Here is a 7,359-nt window from a genome sequence, read left to right on the forward strand (position 1 = left end):
TGACCAGGACCGGGACAGACTCGCGGAGCCGCAGCAAAGGCTTAAAAGAGCCGCATGCGGCTCCGGAGCCGCGGGTTGCCGACCCCTGTGCCAACCTTATATGGGGGAACTGTACTGCCAACCTAATGTGGGGGAACTGTACTGCCAACCTAATGTGGGGGAACTGTACTGCCAACCTAATATGCGGGGACTTATACTGCCAACTGAATGTGCGGGGACCTATACTGCCAACCTAATGTGCGGGGACTTATACTGCCAACCTAATGTGCAGGGACTTATACTGCCAACCTAATATGGGGAAATTACAACCTAATGCAGGGGAACTATACTGCCAACCTAATGCAGGGGAACTATACTGCACCTAATGTGGGGGAACTATACTGCACCTAATGTGGGGGAACTATACTGCACCTAATGTGGGGGAACTGTCGGGGGGGGGGGGCATCATAATGATGTGCTCCGTCTTCCAGGCAGCCTTAATCTGGCCCTGCAAATAGGCCTGATGTGCATTGTAAGATTACCAGGCTCATTGAATGTAGATACTGGGTGCAAACGTGTATATGACATGAGTCAACTGTCCCTACTGTTTTTTAGATTTGTAGATATAGAGTGATGGGACTCACCATTGAAGTGGCTAAAATGATTTCTTTATTAGAAGCAGCCGAGGTCAGAGACACCTAGGGAAGCAGGAGAAGCTGTTTCATGGAATATAACAAAAAGACCATCCCTCGCAACCTCCGGAATCTGAGACCTCTGCTGGATCTAATAAGGGCGCTATTTTTAATGGTGAGTGCCATCACTGTATATCTACTTCTACAAAACTGAGCTGGAGCTAGACTGTACATCTTATGGATTGGTGACAGAGCACTTGGAATATGATTTAGTCAGCTGTATATCTGTGCGACTCCATGTATTGGACTGAAGGATATAGTGCTGACTACTGTGGATGGTCACTATTTCCTTCTGTGGTGTCTGGGGTGCTGCAATGATATTACAGGGTCTGGTGGTATTAACCCTTACTTGTCGTGATGCCAGGGTGTGGTTTGCTTAGTATTGGAGGTCCTGCCGCCAACCAGCCCACAAACGGCAGGGATGATGAACATCCACAGCAGATTTTACGAGATAACTGGAAACATTTACTTGAACTTTTATGCAACAGTCCTTAATATTATACAGTTTCTCTTGAGGTAACCGGGATGCAGGTTCCTCACAGGCTTTGCTGGGACTTGTAGCTTTTAGCAGGCCACTGTGCTACTAATTATAAGAGTTGAGTGGAATAGTGGTCACATAGGATTTGTAGGTTGAGCTTTATAACTCACGATTTTATTGGCTGCTGGTTCTTTAGGCTTTGGCCTAGTTGAGATGAATGAAGATATGCTGATTTGCGGATTGTGCTTGCTTGATAGTCCGGAACTAAGAGCAGAAACCAAGAGTGAGAGAGTGCAGGAACTAAGAGCGTGAATTTAGTGACTACAGCCCCTTATATACTAGGGGGGCTGGACTAATCCCATTGGCTGCAAAGCCTGTAAGTCCTGAACCCAGAGATCTCTGGGTACATCACATGACATTATCACATGACCCTGGAAGGTCCTAAATATCTGTACAACCATTATTATATACCACGTAACCTGGGTAGGTCCTATACATTTGTACACTATACAAAGATACATTTCTATGAGGCGACCAAGGGGCAAGCCCTGCAGGAGAGCCCTGTGGAAATGAAGGGACTCAGCTGAGGGGACTTTAGGCAGGGACAGGACCAGGTCCTGTACCGGGACATCACACTTCCATTACTGAGTTTTATGCTGCTACTTAAAGGAGTATGCCAGCCTTTTAAAAACGTAACCCCTATGTACAGAATAGTGTCTGATCACGCTATATTAGTGCTGGAATTTTCCAAGTACATTGCTCAGGTATCTCCTTTGCTCCCGTGGACATGCATGGAGTGCATGTAGACACACCACACCATGGAGACAAGGCCCCATTCTGGAGATGACAATCAGACACTTATCCCCTTTGGATAGGGGATACGCTTTTCCAGGCTGGAAAATCCCTTTAAAAGGAATCTGTGAGCTTTATATGATGCTTATAGCTGCAGAAATTGCCAGATACCTGATACGAAGATAAAGCAAATTATACCTTAGCTTATGGCTGTTTGCAAATTTATTAAATCATGTTTTTCTTCCAAGCTCAAGAGTCATAGAGGCCGGGCTAATCTGCAGGATGCACAGCTTCTTCCTCTAAAGTGGAACTCTCCTTCAGGACCTAGTGGATATCTATCCCCGTACAAATCAATTATTATACACACACACGTTGCTCAGTACAGAAATTCTTCCCTCCTTTTTATTACAACATTTTACAGGGGTTTATATAGACTTTAGAATTAACATAAATTACCACCCACATTATTGATTAATTATTAGTGACGTGTGTGTGTTTATAGTCTACGTGTACATAGTTTTGTCATGCGCAAGTTTGACTTTTTAGCTCCTAAGTGCTAAGCAATTATTGACCTTGTTCTTCTCCCCAAATATCCGTATGTCATTTTGACATTACTTTATCTCTCTGCAAACAGTTCAATCTTGATTGTCATGCTGCACTGGTGGGGGAGAGGCTGATTTCTGTCTGGTCAGCTAATATTGAGCAAAGAACTAAGCAGATGTAAAAAGTCATTTTATCAATTAAAATATATATGATTGTATATATTAAATCCATTACAACTCCACCACCCTCCCTGCCCTACATGATTGTGACTGAGTTAGGCTCAGTGCTGAAAGTCAAACCCTGTACATCAATCATGCAGTAAAGGGAGGAGTGGGGGATAAATCTGAGTTTTACAGATCACAGAAGACCAATGCATAGAGTCTGCTAACTTAATGATAAAACTGATAATGACAATATAGGAAAATGTCTATTTTGTTTTATCAGAAAGATAACCCAATGCTCAATTCTAGGTCCATGAAACTGTTCTCCTAAGTTTATTGTGCAAGAAATTGACTGACCTGAAGAAAACGCTGACTAAATTCCATCGGAATTAAAGGAAATACGTTCCAAAATCAGAGGCTTATCACCCAACTTCAGTTCTTAACCTCACTTATGTTCCTAGAAAAAGGAACATCAAAATTTTGGTTAAAATCTATATGACAACTCATAGTTTTGATATAAGATGCCCATCAAGTATAACTTCATATGATGTTTGAGTGTCTACTAAAAAGTGGCTCTTTGAAAATTTGTTTCACCAGCTTTTTGCCCACAGGCAAATTTCCTATTAAAAGACAGTATGCCTGTGACAAAAATGAAAAGCTCGAACAGCCTAAAATGAGATTTTCAGGTGCATTATGTACACTAACTAGGATCAAAAGAAGATGTTTTGAGCCCTCTTTATAGCTTGAAATGACCATTAAGCTTCTTTACTATAAACAAAGCCAGGAAGATTTATCTCTCCACACTGTAGGTTGGCATCATAGCTGCATTGCAGGAATGTCAGGCCTAGTTTTGTTAATTGATAATAGAGAATAAAGAGCTTAGAAGGGGTTTCAATGAGAGGTCAGTGGAATGCCTGTGGTTGTAAGACTACATATTGCTATATAAAAAGCGGCAAAATGTTCTAAAAAATCATAAAACCCCTTACCTACTGTTTGTATTACTGTGGGCACCAAACGTTGTGATTTCTAGAGTCCAGGGGTGCAATTCAGGTTCTGGAAACAAAACATGGCGTTGTATTGTATTTCATTACAGCTGGAGTACTGTGGAAAGTAGGTTATTAAGACCAGAATCTCTCTTAAAGAGGTTATGCAGGAATAGAAAAACAGAGCTAATTTCTTGAAACGAATAGAGCCAATACCACACACAACCTGGGGAAAGATGTAGAGCTGTTTCTGAAAGAAATTAGCTCTGTTTTTCTATTTCTGGATAACCCCTTTAACTTAATTAAATGCACTAGAAAAATATTGGGGCGCATGCCTCTTAATAAAATAATTTGCACACATTTCTCACTCTGTGTGCCACATTTTGAAATTTACTCCAGCCATGAACTAGAGTAGATTTCTAAGAGGTCGTCCAATGGATTTGTTTAATTCTGATCTTCCAAGGCTGCCTGTTAAAATGATAAACTCTTTAACTCACCTTGCTCTGCTCCCTGAGGGTATGTTCACACTGAGGAATTGGAGAGGAATTTACTTGAGTAATTCCGCTCGCTTATTCCTCTCCGATTCATTCAGCAGTGCCAAACCCCATTGATTTGAATGTAATTCCGCTGTTCAGTTCACACTGAGGAATTTCTGCAAGTGGAATTGTGATGCAGAATTCCGTTCCACATGAAGAATGAACATGTTCTTTTTTTCATGCAGAATCCATGGCTACAATCCCATAGACTGCAATGTAAAAAAAAATTCCACCTGGAAAAAAAATCCAATTGGTGGTTGTAGTCCAGCAAAAAAAAAAAAAAACAGTTTCCTCCTATATTCCGCGTGGAAGATCTGAAAAAGAAACAGAAATTCTGCAGTTGAATTTTTAAGTGAGAATTCCTCTCCAATTTCTCAGTGTGAACATACCCTTATAGTGTCGAGTATCAGGGCACTCTGTCTCTGGCTGGTCTCCATTGACAACCTGCTTCCCAGAGCCAAACAAAATTGTAGACATGACATCACAGTGCCACTCAGCCAATCACTGACCGCAGAGGTGTCCTGCCTCAGTCAGTAATTGGCGGGTCAGCACTGTCAGTTCCCCTGGTGTAGAAACTATGGGGGAGATTTATCAAAGTCAGTCCAGAGGAAAAGTTGCCCATAGCAACCAATCAGATTTCTTCTTTCAGTTTTCATATGCCTTTTCAGAAATGAAAGAAGAGATCTGATTGGTTTCTATGGGCAACTCAGCAACTTTTCCTCTGGACAGGTTTTGATAAATCTCCCCCTATATCCTTATATGAAGGACATACCTGAGCCCGCACACCAACGCCAAGGTTTCTCAAGTGGCACGGGACATAACACTAAACCTACCTGTGCATAATCAAAACAGGGGCCAGTGGCAATTACAGCAGCATTAGGTCCGACTCACAGCCTCCTCCCAGGTAACCTCCAGTGTAGCTAGACACACATACAATGGGAGGAGGGAGGCAGACTACAAGCCCCACCCAAGTTGGCTGTTATGTTGCTGGCCTCACAGGTGGACCTTAATGCTGCCTAGACAGTGATAAAGGTGCATTAAATGTGGAGTTTATACACCTCCAAGTATAAGATTTACACAACAACAAAGTGGTCTCAAATGGCAGGAGGTGCTCAACCCCAAATGCAGTTGATTTATTGAGCAAACCTAATGATAACAGTATTTTTTTTAAACATAAAAAAACTTACAATGCACTGTTCCAAATTATTACGCACAGTAAGTTTCAAAACACTTTATAGGTTGCAAAGATCTGAAATTTGTAATTTGTTGTGTTTGCAGCATATTTACCGGGTATCAAAAGCTATTTCCATCAAACTTTTAACAACATTTTAACAGGTCACGTTACATTTTAACATAGGACCCCTTATTTGATAGCAGCTTCACAAGTCTTGCATCCATTGAACTTGTGAGTTTTTGGACAGTTTCTGCTTGAATTTGTTTGCAAGCTGTCAGACTAGCCTCCCAGAGCTGCTGTTTGGATGTAAACTGCCTCCCACCCTCATAGATCTTTTGCTTGAGGATGCTCCAAAGGTTCTCAATAGGATTGAGGTCAGGGAAGGATGGAGGCCACACCATGACTTTCCATCCTTTTAACCCCATAGCAGCCATTGATGGAAAGGTATTCTTTGCACCATGAGATTGTGCATTGTCATGCATGAAGATGATTTTATTACGGAAAGCATAGTTCTTCCTTCTGTACCAGGGAAGAAAGTGGTCAGTCAGGAACTCAACATACTTTGCAGAGGGCATCTTTACACCTTCGGGGACCCTAAAAGTGCTGACCAGCTCTCTTCCCATGATTCTGGACCAAAACATGACTCCACCACCGCCTTGCTGACATAGCAGCCTTGTTGGAACAGGGTGGCCGTCTACCAACCATCCACTACTCCATCCATCTGGACCATCCAGGGTTGCACAGCACTCATCATTGAACAGGACTGTTTAAAAATTAGTCTTGATGTATTTTTCTGCCCAATGCAGCCGTTTCTGCTTGTGAGCATTGGTTAGTGGTTGCCGAATAGAAGGTTTATGCACAGTTGCAAGACTCTGGAGGACTCTACACCTTGATGTCCATGGGACTCCAGAGGCACCAGCAGCTTCAAATATCTGTTTTCTGCTATGTAATGGTATTTTAGCAGCTGCTCTCTTGATCCAATGCATGGATCTGGCAGAAATATTCCTCCTTTATCTGCACAAACCCATCTGTGCTCTGAATCAGCCACAAATCTCTTAATAGTGCGATGATCAAGCTTAAGTTTTTGTGAAATATCTAATGTTTTTCATACCTCGTCCAAGGCATTGAAATATTTCATCTTTTTGACAGCCGAGAGATCCTTTTTCTTCCCCATATTGCTTGAAAATTGTGCTATGCTTAAAGGGGTACTTCAACTGGTACCATAAAGTTAAACAGATTTGTCAATTATTTCTATTTAAAAATCTTAATCCTTGCAGTACTTATCAGCTGCTGTATGCTCCACAGGAAGTTATATTTCTTTCTGGAATTATTTTCAGTCTGACCACAGTGCTCTCTGCTGACACCTCTGTCCGTATCAGGAACTGTCCAGAGTACAAGCAAATCCACATAGAAAACCTCTCCTGCTCTAGACAGTTCCTGATATTGACAGAGGTGTCAGCAGAGTGCATTGTGGTCAGACTGAAAAGAATTTCAGTAATAGCATATAGGGATATAGGTGCACTACTGTGGTAGATGTAACAATGACATTGACTAACCCTCAACACTGACGTTAAAATTGAGACATTAGCCAGTATATCCTTATATGAAGGACATACCTGAGCTCGCACACCAACTCGAAGGTTTCTCAAGTGGCACGGGAACTAGCACTAACCTACCTGTGCCTGATAAGCAAAACCAGGGGCTAGTGGGCAATTACAGCAGCATTAGGTCCGACTAACAGCCTGCTCCCAGTTACCTCCAGTGCGGACTGAGCACACATACAATGGGAGGAGGGAGGCAGACTATAAGCCCCATCCAAGTTAGCTGAGTATGTTTGCCGGCCTCACATGGGGACCTGCATGCAGCCTAGAATGGTAATAAAGGTGCATTAAATGTGTAGTTTTAACATCTCCAAGTATAAGACATAAATAACGAAAAAGAGAGATGGTCTCAACTGGCAGGCAGGAGGTGCTCAACCCCACATGTGCATATATACTGGGGGAGCAGATCCTACCCTTGTA

This window comes from Hyla sarda, chromosome 5, assembly GCF_029499605.1.
Source record: "Hyla sarda isolate aHylSar1 chromosome 5, aHylSar1.hap1, whole genome shotgun sequence".
NCBI lineage: Eukaryota > Metazoa > Chordata > Amphibia > Anura > Hylidae > Hyla > Hyla sarda.